Here is a 19,116-nt window from a genome sequence, read left to right as displayed (position 1 = left end):
AGAAGCGCGAAAAGGAATGCAATCGGAAAAGGCGTCGCTAGAACATCGCGGTGTTGAACTTCCGTAAACATAGGGATGTCCATACATCAATTTGTCGCACACACGAACGCATGCACGCTTATATTAAGCAACGCGCTCAGTGCCACCCGGAGAGGCTTCAATAACATAGCCTCAGCTGTCTCAGAAATAAATGCGATAAACTCAAGCCACCATGCATTGCGGACACGCCGAAGAAGGTTTGCCCGACTTGTTCTTTTCCATGTTGGTCCCCATTTAAACACAATGACGTGTTTGCACATTCGTTCAAGAAGAGTGGAGCACTTGCAACGGGTTCCATTATTTATTAAGAAAAAAGAAATTGAAAACTGCAGCACGAGCAAAAATACACATTTTCGCCCTTCCATTTTTCGGTTTTTTCTCGGAATTTTTCTGTCTGCCTCCGCCAGTAAGGATCGCTGTCGGTACAATATTCTAAGGTGTGGGGATGCGCGACTCTCACGCGTCCCCTGATGTTTTTTCCCGCGTAGCGCGTCTCCTGTAATGCGACTTCGCCGCGTGGCCTGCGTGATGCCCGCGGCGGTCGATGTGGTTGGGGCGCAGTGCGAGAGATGGCGCGAGTGTTGCGCTGCTAACGCCGCCTCACGGCAGCGTTACTTGGGGGCGCAGGGGAGAACAGGCTGCCGCTTTGGGACGGGACAGCAAGCGGGACGGACGTGCCGTGCCGCGCGTGCGCCGACCCATGCTTCTGCGAGACCGTCTCGCGTGGCCGCCTCGGAATGCGCCACCGTTCGCGTGACAGTACGCGCGAACGACCAGGCGTTGGGATTCAGCATGGGGCGAATATATTCGCTCGCTATCCGGTCGCGGTGAGTCGGACTTCTAGATTTGTCGCGCGCCCATCGGCATGTTTTGTGGATAGCAACTCGGCTAGCAGGCATTGATCTATGAAAGGTGCAATAAATGCGCTTGCGGTTGTTTGCACTACTGTGTTGTCGTTCCTTTGTCCCAAGAGCATGGGTGTGAGAATCCCACAAAGGGCATAGGCCTAAATTCTTTCGAGATTTGAAGAAAAACACAGCTATATCTTCTGCGTATGCCAGAACGCACGCGTGGAGCCTGAAGCCGCTAACTACTGCGGTTTATGAAGGAGAGGAGAAATAGGGCATCCTTGACGAACTCAGCGCCTGCACTTCGATGAGATTTCCCACTCCTTTGTTAACAACCACGCCAGTACTACAACCACTGTACGCCATGCGAACAGCTTCGGTTATTACCGTAACTAGATTTGCATCTTCTAAGACAGTCATGAGCAAGTCATGTGGCATGCGGTCAAATGTCTTCTCAGGATCAATCTGGAGCATCGCCAATGCACCCTTCATGACATTGCAACACTGTAATGTACACCTCGCTTTGTGAATGTAGGTAAAGGTGCTTCTGCCCTTTATTCCACATGTTTGAGGCGGGCCCACTATTTCTTTTATGACACTCTGCAACCTTCTAGACACCGTTTTCATAAACATATTGTAATCTACGTTTGCTCGACTGATAGGCTGATACTTGCCGAACTTTGATAGAATCGTTCGTTTTCGGAAAGTGATGGAGGCAGAGATTTAAACGCAAAGGCTTCTTTGAATAAGCGCCACAATATCGCAGATACGTCTAGCTTGAACGTATTCTAAAAAGGCGCACTTGGCCCGTCAGAGCCAGGGGACTTCCCGGGTTTGAGGTCATCGATCGCCTTTTAACGCGACAGCGTTAAGGAGCTCGTGTCGCAGAAAAGCCGGTGTCGGCGTCCGTGGCGTTGGCCGTGAGCGATAAATCCCGGCAGGCACTTCATGAATAAAAAACAACTTGCAAGATGGGCTGGGTGGGAATCGAACCAGGGTCTCCAGAGTGTGAGACGGAGACTCTACCACTTAGCCACGAGTTTTTTTTCTTTATTCACAAAATGACATACATAAAAACACGTTGGACTACTTGGACCAACGTGACAAGCTAAAATTTCTTGAAATTCACTAATTCATCAAGATTACCCAACCAGTCAGGTGGATCTGCCTGTACACGATATATCTCTCACGTATGAAAATAATGCTTTCAACAAAATTTTCTCGCGCTGGGCGCGCATTCACATCGGCGTGCGTTACCGCCATCCGTGTCTTCCAAAGACTATGGAGGCCCAGGAGCATTATCATGTCATACGGAAAGCCCTGATGGCTGTCTACCGGCAGGAAACGTATACCCTGTGCTGTTATCGGCAGTTCCTTTTTAAGAGTTCTTTGCAAGACATCCCAATAAAAAATAGCATCCCAGCACTCAATGAAAGCGTGCTCAATGGTCTCCGGCTTGTTACATAGCGCACAGTTGGTCGTCCATGGTACAGATATTCCTTTGTCGGCTATCCATGTTTTGACCGGAAGGGTAGATGTATCCAATTTAAAGAAGAACGACTTTACGCTTGCTCTCACTGGCATCTTTTTAACTCTTTTTAAAACATCTTGTCCTGGGCCTCCATAGTATTTCATTTGGTACAATGGCACTGGCATCATAACGTCAACTAAATCCTTGTAAAGTTTCTTTCTTGTTACTGTGCTCAGGTACTGAAGGGAAAACCGAGCTTTTAATATTCGAAGGGAGTCGACTACCTCTCGCAAGTAGCCTTTATGCCGATAGTGTACAGGCTGTGCACTAGACACAATAAATTCAGGCAAAACGCTTTTCAAACGGATCTGGATCATCGTACGCAAGAATGAATCACTTTGATCTCCTAAGAAGACAAAACGAGAAACAATCTGTCGTAAGAACAAATGCGACAATCCAACACCACCATCTCGAACAGGACGAAACAAGTTGGTACGGCTGACCCTTTCCCAAGTGGAACCCCAGATAAAAACAGCAAAGACTCTGTGTATTTTCTGTACATTCACACGGGTCATCGACAAAAATTGGAGGACATACCACACTTCGGCAATTAAAAACTGGCAGATAATTTCGCAGTGGCGAACGGCAGCGGCAATTTCGGCTCGGGCGGTGCACATATACAGATCCGCCGCCACCGATCTGGCTCTCTGATTGCCACCGCACAGGGCGAACGGCAGCGGCAATTTCGGCTCGGGCGTTGCACATATACAGATCCGCCGCCACCGATCTGGCTCTCTGATTGCCACCGCACAGGGCTTGCATTGGAGGAGGAGCGAAGAAAGGAATTAAGTTCGAGCCGGCGCTTTGACAACCGGAGACTCGCAGGATGAGGGGGGAGGGGGGCGGCGTGTACACCCAGCGGCAAACGATGGGGGCAGAAGCGCGCGCAGCAAGCGGACAACACGATAAAGGGAGGAGGGAAGAGATAGCAGCGACTGACTGATGCCGCTGACGCCGATAGTGAGTCAACCCCAGCTGCGGAGTTGGTTTCAGGGACAACGCCGCCGATGCCGACACAAACAATATGATACCCTCGCTTCCGCAGCGCTAAGAACCTGGTCTAGCCGTGGGAAGGTGGTCACGTATTCGTCGACGTGCCGGGGCCTACGTGAAATAACCGGCGCGTCGGCAACTGAAGAGCACCCTATCCGCCACACAAGAACAAGGGGGGGGGGGGACCCTTTCCTCCTCTTTCTGCATGGCGGCGACGGTGTTCTATGCAGTCACGTTATCTTGACTCTCTAGCGGCGTCAGCGGCATCCAGCGGTATCAGTCGGTCGCTGCTAGCGCTGGGGGGATGAAAGGGGGGCGGAGCTGGTTACGAGGCCGACGACAACGCCGACGACGACGCGAAACCCAGGAACGGACGCCAAAGAGCTGCGCTCTAAAACAAATTACAAACAGTTGCCCTTGCAAACATTGACAAATCACGACCCTGCCATCCTCCGGTTTTCTCTTTTACGCGCGACGTCTCATCCTCCCAGTACTGCGCGGCACTCTCGTAGTGCTCAAGCGGCACCCCCAAATATTTCGAAGGAGACACGGTCCATTGTAACTCCGCAAAGACACACGGTGTGTTGTCCCAACTTCCGTGCCAAAATCCGATGCTTTTGTTCCAATTGATCTCGCATCCGGTTTGCCTGCAATATCTTTTAGCACCGCTCATCGCCTCTAGTACACTTTGGCGATCTGTACAAAAGATTGCGACGTCGTCAGCATATGCAAGCACTTTAACATGGGACGATTCAAGCTTATAACCATTGATTTTTTCGTTACTTATTAGAGATAAACAGAAAGGCTCTAAATAAATTGCAAAGAGCAGCGGTGACAATGGACAACCTTGCCTCACTGATGATCTGAGTTTAATGTTCTCAGTGTCTTATTCAGCACGATGTTTACTATGCACTCATTGTATATCATTTTTAGACCATCGAGTATAACTGTGCCTATGTTAACGTGTTCAAGGATACAAAAAAGAGCTTCATGCGACACACGGTCAAATGCCTTTCCTTTGCTAAGTCCAGCTGCAACATAGCGACCCGTCCGCCAAAAATGTCACAGCACTCAAGAATACTACGGGCTACATGCACATTTGTAGAGATAGAGCGACCTTTTATGCCACATGTCTGGTGTGGTCCGACTAGAAATGTGATGACACTCTGCAGTCGTTTTGCCAGCACTTTCGTATAAACTTTGTAGTCGGTGTTCGTGAGCGTTATCGGACGGTACGCGCCCACAGATAGCAGCGTAGCATGGTCGTCGGTTTTAGGAATCAGCACCACGTGAGCAGCACGGAAAGAGAGCGGCATTTCTCTCGTTTCGTACGCATCCGTGATGACTGCGTGTAAAATGGGCGCCAGTTCATCGGCATAAGCTTTGTAGAATGCGGCACCGAGGCCGTCTGGCCCAGGTGTCTTCCCCAGCGGTAGTTCAGTTATCGCCTGTTTTATTTCGTCTACGCTAATGGGTTTCTCCAAAAGGGCTCGAGTATCACCATCTAACCGTGGCATTAAATCAAGGGTATCCTGTGTCAGCGGAATGCTCCCACTTCTTTGTACACCTATTAAGTTCTCATAGTGCTCGACAAATGCACGTTCAATTTCTTCAATGTCGCTGGTAATAGTGTTCTGATACGTAATTTCTCTGATTTCATTTTGTGTTGCGTATCTCCTTTCGTCACACAATGCGCGCTTATTAGGAGTTTCCCCCAACCATATCTTCTCAGCTCGCGCCCTTATTGCTGCGGATCGATACTTTTCGACGTCCATAGCCTCGAGCTCACCCTTAACTTCACAGATGTCTTTACCGTATATCCCGGGATTTGAGGCTTCCATGCTGATCATAAAATCAAGCTGGCATTGCAATTCCTCGATTTTTTCCCTTTCTTTATGACGGAGCAGTGTTCCCCTTTCGATAGCTATCAATTTGACGTCGTTCTTGAATTGGTCCCATTCAGCCGCACGCGACTTTGCTGCAATGCCGGCCATGCTTTCTATCTTTTTCTTTACTTTATCGTTAAATATCTCGTCCCCCAGTAATTTAACATTAAACTTCAATAACTGCCAATTGAATTGCGTTTTCTTTCTCTTGCCCCCAACTGTCACCATTACAAGACTGTGATCACTAAAAGAGACATGCTTTACCTCATACTTAGTGCACATGCTCACAAAGTCAACCGTGGCGTACACTCTATCGAGCCGCGCACTGCTGCCACGCTGGAAGTGTGTGAACACGGGTCGATTTCCATTTGAAAGCAACCAGCCCAGGTCCTCCAAATCATTCTCTTGGATTAGTGCATCTAGTACCTTTGCACTTTTGTCGCGGCAAAGTACAACTTTAGCTCTGTCCTCTGCCATCAGCACACAATTGAAATCACCAAGCATAACAATACGCCACGAGTTCCATGCTTCAAAGCGGTGCAACAGCGCCTCTAGTGAATGCGGACGCGACGCGAGGCGCGTCGCGTCCCGGAGTCCCTCTCCCCTGGCGACGTTTCTCCTTGCTCCCACACGGGTTGCAGAATCAAGCGTCCTTCCATTCTTTAGATCACTATCTCTCTCTATCTCTCTGCCCGTGCCGATCACGACGTTTGGCTGGCGTGCGTCGTTTCCCCGGGGCTCCGAGACACAGAGTTCTTTGGTTCGTTCCGCTTGCTCAGGCGCACGTTTCGTTGCCGCGCCGAACGCTCCGTTGCTCGACGCTCACCGCGTCCGATGCGCGCGTCTCGTAAGTGATCGCTGCGCCGTAGCCCATTGTCTTACACCCATCGGCGGGTCGACGGGAACGCTGTCGCGTTCCACTCTTGAAGGCGAAGCTTAAGCGTCCTCCAATTTTTCTACCTCCCCTACTGAGATTGAAAGTTCCAAGCTAGCTTTGCTTCGTCATCAAATTGTAAGCGTGAAAGACAAAAATTCACTTTTCAAATGGTCCGCTATCTACCGTACCTAACGAAAACAAAGCACTACAATACTCGCATAAGGCTTGCTCGATCTCGTGTTTCGCGCTTCTCACGACACCGTTATATACAATTTCTGCTATTGTATTACGTTGCGCATAACTTTTTTCCGTGCCTAGTGCGCGCTTTGTAGGGCTTTCGGCCATTACCGTTTTCGCTGCTCTCGATCTCACAATTGCACCTCGAAATCATTCAATGTCTACCAACTCCAATTTCTTTATCTACACACGGATATCTGCCTGAATGATACCAGGCCGACCCTCTGCTTTGAAAAGGTTCCGCAAGTTTGTACGCAACAGTTTCTGATGAATTCGTTCATGTTTAAATGTGCTGCTTCTTTTTATAGCTTTCATGTTATTATTTTGCTTAAACGTTTCCTAGTTCGGCCCAATCTCAGGGTTATTGTCTTTATACAGTTTTTGCATGGCCTCAAGTCCTATAGTTTTGAAGACATCGTTATCAAGTAGTTTACTATTATATTTCCATGACTTCCAGTTCAATTTTCCTTTTCTTTATTTTTTTACTGCAAATACCCGCCGCGGTTGCTCAGTGGCTATGGTGTTGGGCTGCTGAGCACGAGGTCGCGGGATCGAATCCCGGCCACGGCGGCCGCATTTCGATGGGGGCGAAATGCGAAAACACCCGTGTACTTAGATTAAGGTGCACGTTAAAGAACCCCAGGTGGTCGAAATTTCCGGAGTCCTCCACTACGGCGTGCCTCATAATCAGAAAGTGGTTTTGGCACGTAAAACCACATAATTTTAATTTTTTTACTGCAAATGCTAAACATCGCGAGGCAATCTTCAGTGATCGAGAGAGCGGTTAGGCAATTATCCTTACACAGAGGTACAATCGAGACATGTTAACGACGTAAGCTTGCGTGACAAGAACCTTGAAACTCTTTGAATTGGTCGTCATGTCGACTGGTAATACGTTCTCCCACATATTCAAGAGAAGTCGTCGGTGATATCCATTAACTTTTCCGTGCTATAGCCTCACGACGCGGGCGTAGTACTCGTTTTATCTCGTCATAAGCATACACAATTAAAATCACCGAGAAGGATGAGTATAGGATCAGTGTTGCAATACTCACTAATGCGGCAGAAGTAATCTAAACGCTGTGCAAAGTCAGTTGGAGCATAGAAACAAACCACGTGCCACTCATTGAAGGCAAAAGCAAAATCACAGACTACAAAGCGGCCCATTGAACAATTTGTAACCAAACGTATACATATCCTTAAGCAACTACGTACACATAGTACAAAACTTCCTGACTTCTCAACCGCATGACTGACGCACTCATCATAATGGGCCGACAACGGGCGCTACATGCTCACGGCCTGGTCTTCACCTCCAACTGTTCTTTCCTGCACTACGATAATATGTAATTCTTGTTCCGTGGCAATACGATATTGCTGATTGTTTCTTCCTTTAGTCGCTAATCCGCAGACATTAACTGTTCCTTCGCGCAGGGAGCTTTCGAACGACACATTTTTCGTGCCGGACGAGACCGCCGGCAAGACATCCTGTTACCCATCTCGCCCGCTTTGTGCGCTCGCCACAGTGGCGTATAAAGGTTAGCCTCTTTGACGCCCTTCGTAAAGGATAACGCGCTCGTCCGAACGGCGCTGCGAGGTTTCTTCTTCACCCCATTCACGTCCAGCGATGCTTCAACCTGTCACAAACGCTGCTTCTGCGCCACCACCACGACAGCCTCGTGACGACGTTTTTTCGGGGTTGAGACGTTGGTTCCTCATTCGGAAAACTGCCGACTAACGCCGGCCGTGTTCACTGTAATGGTCTCTTGGTGCTCGCCAGCGCTGGGTCCCATCATGGCCGACGCTTGCAGCCCGGAGACGCTGCCTTTCTCGTCTGCCCCCCGATTGGTTCCGCTCTAGTCAGCTGTAGCGGACGCTGCAGCTTGCTCAACCCCTTCCTCATCCATGACCATGCAGCTCACTTTGGCCTGCAACCGTAGAACTGCCAACACCTTTGGCGTAGCTGCAAGGAGATGCCTCCTGTCCGTGGCCAAACCCGTGACATTCGGCGCACTTCGGAGCCCTACAATCTCGTCGTATAGGACACGTGTGCTTGCAACGCAGGCACAGAGGGGCTCTACCTGGCGCCACAATGAGCACTGTACCGCTGCCAAGACGCATTTGGTGTGGTGTGTGGTCCAGTGCCATTCCCTCCTTCAAAAACAGCGGCTGGCCGCCGCAACCGGGATTCGATCCCGCTTCCTCGGGCTTGACGAAAGTGTGCCTGTTTTGCCGTTTCGTAAGTGACAATGTCCAAGCTTAAATAATTTCGTTGATCACGTAAGCATGCGAAATTCATAAAGGCGGCAATAGAAAGCAATATCACTAAACGAATGCTTGCTAACATAGAATACTACAGTCCTGTCATTTCAATCTGAATGTTTGCGATTTATTTATATTCAAGGCTCACAAACACATTCATGTACTACATAAGGGCTGAGAACGCCGCATTGGTCACTTTAGATTCGTTGCCATTCGCAAATTTGTACAACCACGCATATGAGGTGTTCAGGTCTCGCGTCTCTATTCGCGGCTTAATGCAGTGGTTTGCGAAACTCTTCTCGGCCTTCTGCATGTTTGAGTGCGCCTCGGACTATACAGCACCTTGTTTACAGTTTACTCTGCATCGATGATTCAACCGCGTAGAGTTAACTCTGCGTCAATTCGCTTCAGCTCCGCTCTTGTGTTTGTCACACTCCTTCTGGCAAGATAGGCTAACACCCTTGTAACCGTCACTTCACACGCGTTTACATTTTCTGTATCTTATAGTCCGTTGTTTGAAAAAGCAAACCACTTGTTAGACTGCGCTCGTATTGTGTACTTCCTCTCATTCTTCGCACGGATTGCACTGCCCACCCATAGGAACATGTTCAATCACCAACTCGCCCAGCTTGCCGTGTTAATACACTCCTTCTGATGTCACCATTTACATATGTAAAAATTAGGAGCCATTGCCGCTTTGAGGTCACCTTACCAATTTCAAAACTTTTCATTTCAATGAACAAGAAGACAACAACGTTTATGGGACGAGTAATATGCGTGATCCTATTCGCATTACGTTTCGAAGGGGAAAAGATAGACTGTGTGAAATAAATTCTGGCCAGATAAGTATGCGTGTAGAACAATACATTCATTGGGGTGGGCTAGACTGTCTGTCTAAATGACTCACGGCCTGAGCGGGGACGGACTTTTTGTTGTACAAGTCCTTTCCAAAGCAATTCTTGCGAATGCCGACATTTGGTTCGCGAGCATAGAAAAAACTGAAAAACAAAGACAGGAGTATGAATATGGGCGTGACGGTTTAAAGTAGCGTTCTATAACAGGGTGTCTACCAAGTTGACATTTCCAAATTCCCTGAGTTTTCCAGGTTTTCCCTGAGTGCTTTTGCAAAATTCCCTGAGTGATGCAGAACTATGTTTTATGTCAAGACGCGCTGAAACCATATCGCCCTATGCTGTCACTCTCTAGTAGGCATATGAAAAAAATTTGAAAAAAAAAAACGACTTAATCCAATTTGAATACTAAGGAGTAGTGTTTATGTTATTCAAAAAAAAATATAAGGGAGGGGTTATTAAAATGCAGAGCAAATAAAATGTCTTCGAAAAAATTTTCAAATCGAGTTGGACATTCTCTAGCACAAATAAAAAGGGGATGCATACAGAAGCAAACATTTTCGAATATGAGCTATTTCTATGAACTGATAGCACGCTCAGTGTCATGCAACTGTCCCGACATACTCTCAGCTCGCACAAGACGCCTCAGTGTTGTGTTTCACTGCTTTAAAGAGTTTATATTGGTTTGGATGAGGGACACCTGCATCTCAGCATCAGCCAACAATTTGTTTTTTGAGCGCAGGCTCCTTCAAAGAAGTGGTCGTTCATTCCCCAGTGCGTCGATCCTTTCTGTTCTCGTCCTCCTTTCGCCGCGCGTTCGCCCCACGGACCATTTGAAGAATACTCTTGGTCAATTTACAGTCAACGTCCAATTTTTCAGACCCCCTAGGGGCCGCGAAAACTTCCGAAAAATCAGGCAGTCCGAAAAAATAAATTCATGTCTTTTACTGCCCTTAAGGGCTAAAATCGACACATGTAGGTCTGAAAAAGCTCTGAATGCCTGTCAGTGCACTTATTAGGTATATTGGTGCTCCTACTGTGACAGGTGAGGGCGAGTGCACACGTGTAAAATTAAGAAATACATACAGTGTCCCGCGACAATTGCCCCTTCCTACGCTTGTACGCTTCACCGCGTGACACAACTGTAATGAGGCGAAGCAGACTTTCGGGAAAGAGCATTATGCAATGCGCCGTGCTTTCCGAGCTTCGAAGACAAAATGATTGCTGTCAGCGGAGAAATGAAGAAACACGGCACCGAACGACAAGAAGCTTAACAGCGAACGTCGAAGCAGCTAGGCCTACCGTTGCCGCAGTGGTGGCCACGGCTGCCAGCGCATCTGCGTGCGAGAGCACCGGTTCAAGGCGGCGAGGCAATCAAAATAGCAGCGGTGGTGGTTTTCATTAATGCCGTCCCGGACCTGCGATCACGCAAAACGTTTAGAAAATCGGACGGCGAAGAGTTCTTGCGTCTCAATTTTCAGACGTTATGATACATTGACTCTTTGCGGTACGTGGTGGTGCCACGAAGCCGTCCGAGTTATTGGGAATCCGGAAAGTCGGTCGTTGACTGTACACTGGCAACTCCTCCAGCCGACGACGATTCGTTACGAGTCCTGTCTGTTTCTCGAGCCAGCATTACCGCGACTTTTGACCCTCTAAAAAAATTACAGCTAATTTTCCCTGATAGAAGCACAAATTCCCCGAGTTTTCCCTGAGTTTTTCCAGACTACTCAAAATCCCTGAGAATTCCCGGTTTTCCCGGTTGGTAGACACCCTGTATAAAGACAGCGAAAGAAAGATGAGAGGCCCTGCAATGCAGAACAGTAAAAGACAATTGCAGTCAGAATTAATGTGCAGCAGTGGCGTAGCCAGAAATTTTGTTCGGGGGGGGGGGGGGCTACGCCACTGGCCCAATATATATATATATATATATATATATATATATATATATATATATATATATATATATATATATATATATATATATATATATAGCTGCACGTTGCAGCTCAGCCTCCTCCTAAAGAGGAAGCTTTAGCTCGGGTGCTCCTATTTGAGTACATGTAGAAGGGGAATTTGTTTTTCCCTCCAACCACTTCACCAAATTTGAGGTTTGTTGCATTTAAAAGAAAAAGTTTATTTCTAGTGACTACTGGCTTCGAATTTTTCATTTAGGTGGTCACTTGTTTATTAAAAATTGGCCAAAATTGAACATTTTCAGAAAACGAAACTATCAAGTTGAAAACTCCGTGACTCAACAATGAAAAATAATATCACAATTCTGTGAATTGCATCTAATAGTACATCTACAGCGGACAAAATAGATATGTTACACATGAATCTCAAAAAAATTTAGTATTGTGGAAATACGGCTTTTGCAGAACCCTTGTACACAACGTAACCAATTCACGTAAGATACAAATTGATACAGCAAACTTGTTCGCTTTGACTGTTATAATAAATGCCGTTTACAGAACCACAATATCTGTTCTTCATGCATAGCTATTAGTTTGTAAACATCGTGCTTCTATTTTTTCAAACTTTCGAATTTCCCAAAATATTTTAAACAAAATTCAGGCCCTAAATCGAAGTTCTGTTTCCAACAGACACTAGGATTTAACTTTCTCTCTCAAATGAAACCAATTTCAATAAAAGCGATTAGCAGGATTATCTCAGAAAAGCGTGTCTGCATTTTACAAGTATTTGAATAGGCCGCGTCAGATTGGGCCCGAGCTAAAGCTTCCTCTTAAACAATTTATCGAGGGATAAAATACATGAATAATAACTGCATTGTCATTGCCAAAGATGCTGCAAACGAATTCTTGAAAGCTACGCACTGTAAATACAAGTAAAATATGTATTTTTTCATACAATATTATACTCGTATGTGCCAAAAATTGTGCCCAACATAACTGACGTCAATGCTTCCATGTTTTTTGTCTATTTATTAAGTAAAGAAAATATCACACGAACTTTAGAACTATATCAGTTCGAAACCAGGAAAGCAGTGCATGCCGCTGATATGAAAAATTAAAAGGCAATGAACTGAACAAGTTGAGGGCAAATATGTTAATGAAACTTTGTCATTCAAGAACCGTGCTTACATTCTTGTATACATGCAATGGCCAGTGAAAAATCTCAATGACGCTGTCGTTTGTTCCAATGTATTATGCCGGAGCAGCTGTCCGTTGTCGTGTATCGTAGTAATTGCACCGAAGTTATAGTCGCGACCGAGAGCACGTATAAAAAGCAGGAGTTCTGCAAGATATATGAGGGCAAGTCAAATGAATGAGCCAACAACGGGGTACTTTATTTAAAAGTAGTCTTCATGAGAATTTAGACATTTGTCCTATTGACTAACGAGTTGCGTGATTCCCGTCTTATAAAACTCCTTGGGTTGCTGCTTCAAAATGTCTGTATCTGGTTCCCTTGAGCTGTTTTTTCGGTTGCCCCAAAATGCAGAAGTCGCAAGGTGACAGGTCTGAGCTGTATGGCGGATGTTGCAGCGTTTCCCACTTGAACTTTGCCAGTTTTGTATTAACCACATAAGCGACGTGGGGACAGGCATTGTCGTGGAACAAGATGACCCCATTCGTCAATTTTCCACGTTGTTCGTTCTTGATTGCGACACGCTGCCATTCTGGCATTTCACAATATCGGAAACAATTGATAGCCTCTCAAGATTTAGCAAATTCTATGAGTAAAGGACCCTGTCGATCGAAAAAAAAGCCAACAACACCTTTCCAGCGGAAATGATGGCCTTTACGTTCTTTGGGCGTGGTAAATTCGAATGTTTCCACTGTAAGCTTTGCTGTCGTGTTTCAGGCTCGTAGTAGTGGCACCAAGGTTCGTCCCCGATCACAGTTGCAAACAAGAAGTCGCCATGCTCATTGTGATACCCGATCAGATGAGTCAAGGCAGCGCGAAACTTCTTCGTCTTCTCACGATGGATAAAAATCTTCGGGATCCATTGCGCACCAAAGAGCCGATAGCCGAGAAGCTCATGAATTATGGCGTGAACCGAACCGTGACTGATGTTCAGACGGTCTGCCAGTTCATCGATGATTATCCTCCGTTCTTGTTTCAGCAGCTCATGAACCTTTGAAATTGTGTGGGGGGTGATTGTACGATGGTTTTCGCCCGGTCTTGCAATGTCTTTGCAACGTCCTTTGAACCGTTTGCTCCAACGCTTCACAGTGGTCAATGAAATGCAGTGTTCAACATACACGGCAGTCATATGGTGATTAATTTCTGTTTTGGAAACACCTTCAGCTGTCAAAAAATTCGCGACATCGAGCTGTTCAACTTTTGAAGTGTCCATTATGTGACGCAACCATATTCAACCCAGTGTATGAGAACATCAAAGAACATTTATCTTCACACCTGCGTGTCACTTTTGTAAATGAGACATGCCGTTCTCCTGCGCGCATGCCTCGCAGATAATGAACCGAACCATTCTTGCGCGGTTAGGGTAGGTTCACTTTCATTTGACTCGCCCTCGTACATTAGAAATGCAAAGATACAATGGGATATGCAAATGCGAAAATACGGCTTGATAAAGGACAAAAAAGTGTCGCTGGAAACAAACTTCACTGCATGTATACACAAAACCTCGCAACAAGATATTTAAGTATACGTATAAGTCTCCAATGAGTCTATGCATGTAACAAGAAGTAACTGTATATAATGCGTCAAACAAGGCAAATAAACATATTGCACAATCACAGATTCACAGAATCCTAGATTCCGCCCCCATTCCACCCACTCCCCCCGATGTATTGCGCCCGACGGAAGGCGGCGCGCTTGCTCCCCGCTTTTCTCCTTTGCGCACACAAGACTGAGCCACCATCGTCGGCTCACCCATTCCACCTCCCCTCCTACGCTTTCACTCGCACATGCAACATGCAGCGCGTGGTCACGATGTTATCACCCTTGGACTTTATACGAAACATGAGGGCGATGGCAGGAATGCGCCATGAGTGTCCATATAATTGCTTTCGCAATAATGTAATAAACGTATCCGGCAACTGAAGCATCCCGTCGCCCATTACTTTCCGCAAAAAAAGTATCAAAATCGAACTTTCACCATGCGACAATTCGCTGCGCCGCAACAATGTATTTTTTTTCTGTGAGGCGGAGGCACCAAAATGAATAAAAAAACGCATAGGAAAGTATGTTGGCCAGAATCTAATGCTTACTTCGGGCACCTAATGGGGCTATGGAAGGAATACAGTAGGAAACATGAGACGCTTGGTCCACTGAGAACCATACGCATACTGCTCAGTATCCTACAGTGGCGAAACAAGACTTTCCGGAAAGGTTCCGCTCAAGGAATGCGGTGCAATCCTTCGAGTCCCCACAGTGATGGCGGCGAGCGACCATTGTTTTTTTTTTTCTCGTCTGCTAGCCAGAAAGCGTCCAAAACCCTGTCCGGTGAAAATCCACTCGGCCAGAGCAAACTGAACGCGCACCGAAGTGCACCGCACGGTGGTCGGGGCCATACGAGAAAAACGTTTGCGCTCTGGCTGGCTCTGGCAGCCCGCGGGTAGTGTAGCGAGAACAAAAAAAAAATTGAAGAGGCTCAATGTGTCCTCGCGAATAAAAGTCAAAGTAGAAAAAAAAATAAATAAGAACGTAGTTACTTTGGCTGGCTTTAGTGTCTTGACATGGATGTTCTGGCGTAGGTTAAAAAAAATGTTGATATTTTTTTATGTGACATGACGGCACAAATGAACCACCCCAACGCTTCGTCTCATTGGACCTCGCTGCCTGCTTTGTCAACTCGTCTGCTAGTGTGTTGATTTGGCTTGTCTCGTTGTATGTTCCGATGTAAGACTTTAGAAAAGTCAATAGACCTTTGGCGTCAAATGTTTATAACAACATTAAACCCACAAAGTTCCGCAATTGAAAATCTAAAGCACAACTTTGGAAATGTCAATGCACCTTTCACATCAAGAGCTTATGAGATTTATACCCATAAAGTTTCGCAATTGATATCCATGCGCTCCATAGATTCTGTGGCCTCAGTGAGATGCCGCGGCGAGCCCGCTCACCATCAAAGCGCCCTTGAAACTTTGTGCTCGGATGGGACTGCTTGGCGTTATGCGACTCCCGGTGTATGGGCGTTGCCACGAAATCCAGCCCGAGTTTGCAATCTTCGCGGTTAAATGTCTTTTCGAGCGTCAAAAAGACATTCTAGACAAAATCCAGAGTGACTTCTGGCGCCGGGGGTCGCTTTGGTCCGCGGTGCATGGACAGCACGAAAAAATTTTGGGGGGGGGAAGGGGGGGCTGAAGCCCCATAAGCCCCCCCCCCTGGCTACGCCCCTGATGTGCAGTACTGAAGCCACTCGCCACATTTTCTCTTTCACTCACTCCCATGACAGCCATACTATTCCGATTCGTGATGGGCTGGTCATTGCAGATGGTAAACTGTTGACTAAATTCACTGCAAGATAACCTAGCAGGAAGTGTACTTTTTGCCGCTTTTGTTGGTGAGCACATGACATAGCCCACGGCCTGACTTGGCACACTGGATGTTGCGTATATTTTCACGGAATGACTGTTATGTCCAGGAATTCCGGACATTCTCCTTCGGAACTTCACGGCAATGCACAAGTGCAACTCAATGGGAAAAGGACATTCAAAATTATATTTCACAATATCGGCCGAGGGTCAAAAAAAGTTTCATATGACTATAACGAGACGGTGTGTCACTTCAAGCAGCATATCCATTTGGCACTTAATCGGAACATTGGTGGTGCACTGAAGCTTGTTAAAGCAGGTCAGAGAGGGGCGGTGAAGTGACAACAATTGGAAATCGTTTTGCACCCTCCCCGCCGAGGTCACATTGACTTGAAGAAGCGCCAAATTTGAACCGCGAAGCGATTTATTGCAGTTGGCCTTGAAACTGTAATGGTAGAGGGAGTGTTATGCAGTCTGTTTGCACGCGCAGGTGTTTGAGAGGCAGCCGAAACGGTAGAGTGATTATGCCTGTGCACGTCTTGAGCGTGCCTTTGTATGTGTCTGTGTGCGTGTGCCTCCGTGATTGCACGCGCGCGTGTATGCGTACACTTTTAAAAAAAGCGCCATCATATTTCGGTAAAACAACCTGCTAACTCTTGATGCCAGGGGAGTTCCCGTATCGATACATGATACTCCTGCCGATAATGTTACCAACCAACATTATCAATGCCGTAACTCAAGAAACTACCTTTGAAGCTGTAGCGTTCCTTAACATTACCAATCCCGTACCACAAGCAAACTACCATTAAAGCCGTAGTACCTCCCAACGTTGCTCATGCCGTACCATGGATGAAAACTTTTAAAGCAGTAGTTACCTACCCAACATTGTCAATGCCGCACCATGGGTGAACAGTTACCGTAAAAACCGGAATATAGGTCGAACTCTTTTTCAAAAAAACATCGCGAAAAGTCGACCCTCGACTTATATACCGGACATTGGCGGAAAAACTACGGAAGTCTTGCAACAATGGGCGGATAAAGTAAACAGCCGCCTTCGCCATCGCCATCGCCATCAGCAGCACTGCAGAGTCTATGGCGGCGTGGCGACGCTGTGGCACCGGCATTTTGCGTTTCCATTGTCGCAAAGTTATATAAATTAAAGGCTGCACTTTCATTTTGTTTCAAATTGAGCGGGAGCGGAAGCCGACGTCAATTCACCGTCGCCTTCAAGAAAAAGGCGATTGAGTACGCAGAAGCCCACGGGAACCTGGCGGCACAGCGCGAACTTGAAGTATCCGAAAAGAGCATTCGTTAGTGGCGGAGACAAAAGCAACGTATTACAATTTGCAGCAACCAAAAGAAAACGTCATTTCGTGTCGGATCGCAGCGGACTTCAGAACTGGAAGGCAAGGTTGCGGAGTCCGTCCGCGAGCTGCGTGTAAGATCGCTGCCTGTGACTGCCGAATGCATCCGTTTGGAAGCGGTAGAGATCGCACGCGCCTGTGGACTGGGCAGCGAGAAGCACTCGTTATCCGACTCTGATCAAAGGCGTTGCTCTGATTCGGAGTAGCGCTTGCGCACTTTGTGCCCTTCTGTGTACTGTACACCCGACGAATTTTTAACAGTATCACGCGACCATCGACCCGCGTGTTTGTCAGCACCTTATCATCACGGCACGGAGCGGCGAAATAGCGAAAGTAAGGGCATGTGTACACATGCACGTATCTCATTTGTTTCGCTGCTCAGCGCCGTTAATAAGGTGTTGACAAGCATGCGTGTCGATGGTCGCCCGATACCACTAAAAACGTGGCCAGGTGCACATGCGAGCCGCATTTAAATAAATACTGTCACCATTGTGCAACCCCCTGAGTCGCATTTGTTTCAAGGTAAGGGTGTCATGTCTTTCGGTACTTTTGCCATTGAAAAATTTTTTTTTTCATTTTGAGAATTCGTTAGTTGGGGGATTGACCTATATTCCGATCCAACCTATAGTCCGGTTTTTACGGTATGTAACTGTAACATGCAAGTTCAGGGTCGGAACTGCAACTGGCACACGAGGGATCTCACCTGTGAGAAATGGTGGCTGTATGGACACCGTAATGAGTTCGTACGGTTGCTGTGCTGTTGCGCAGGTTTCATGAATAATGTAAATACTATCATAAAATAATGCAACATAAGTAGACGGAAGAAAAGGAATCTCAACACCAGCGATTGCTACAGGTGCTCGCGTGTCACTCCTTTCCTTCTGTCTTGTGCAGCATTTGCCATTGTTGTAGCCAGCTGTTACGTAGTCTATTTAAAGTGGAACTCGTACAGTCGAGTCCATTAGGAAATAAAGATGTGAGCCAGAATAATGAACAAAACGACCTTTTGGTTCTTGTATGGGAATTAGGAGCTGAACTTTTGTGGGTGAGCTTTCTCCTTTTCTAACACCACCGAATGTCTTTCATGCAGTAATAATTGATACTCCAGAAAGGTTACATGAATACTCAGGATAGCCTTTGGAAAAAGCACAAACACAAGAAGGTCAATTTTCAATTGTGTATTCAAAGAACATTAACGTCAGCCAGAACATGAGCCTGTCTTTGGCCATCAGAGGAGCTGAAAATGAAAAGCAGGAAATGCAAGTCAATACCTGACGTCAACCAAGCAATAATAACAGACTCACAGAGCTCCATTTCTTCTTGAATGACGCAATCTTTGCGCACGCCGCCGGAGCTTTCGAACGGGCACCTTTGCTCCTTTTAACTTGCTGGCATGTGCTCTCCTCTTCTGATATGCCGACGAGGTATCTGGAATGAATAAGAGATAGGCAGGCGACAAATGCAATTAAAAACAGCTATGCAAAAAACCATTGCGGTAACTATAATAAATTTACAGGTTGGCGCTGCATCCTATACTAAGCTTGGCACGTAATTTCAGCCCCTACCAGTAGATACACACAGATCTCTGCAGCTACAGACAATCATCTATCCAAATCTGGGCACTCATGCTAGGCTATTCCACGCTGCAATGGAAATATGTGCAGCCATGGCAGTATCCAGGTAATGAACAGCTTGTATATGTATATCTGTTCCTGCATTCATAACAGGCATAATCAGTGATGGACCAACTGAAACCTTTGTTCT

General features: G+C 46.7%; 1 protein-coding gene across 6 annotated transcripts in view; it reads right to left on the bottom strand.

Moving 5' to 3' along the window:
• Positions 1–18,514: 18,514 nt before the first annotated feature.
• Positions 18,515–19,116, bottom strand: part of LOC139053097 (uncharacterized) — a 29,820-nt gene continuing 29,218 nt past the window's right edge. For all 6 annotated transcript variants that reach the window (XR_011510216.1, XM_070530254.1, XM_070530250.1 and 3 more), the window contains 2 exons: positions 18,657–18,780; positions 18,515–18,589 (listed from right to left, as the gene is read on the bottom strand). The gene's annotated coding sequence lies outside the window, so the exon portion shown is untranslated. The remainder of the gene's footprint in view (positions 18,590–18,656; positions 18,781–19,116) is intronic.

Source organism: Dermacentor albipictus, unplaced genomic scaffold (assembly GCF_038994185.2).
Source record: "Dermacentor albipictus isolate Rhodes 1998 colony unplaced genomic scaffold, USDA_Dalb.pri_finalv2 scaffold_68, whole genome shotgun sequence".
Taxonomy (NCBI): Eukaryota; Metazoa; Arthropoda; class Arachnida; order Ixodida; family Ixodidae; genus Dermacentor; species Dermacentor albipictus.
This window is presented reverse-complemented; position numbering and strand designations above follow the sequence as displayed.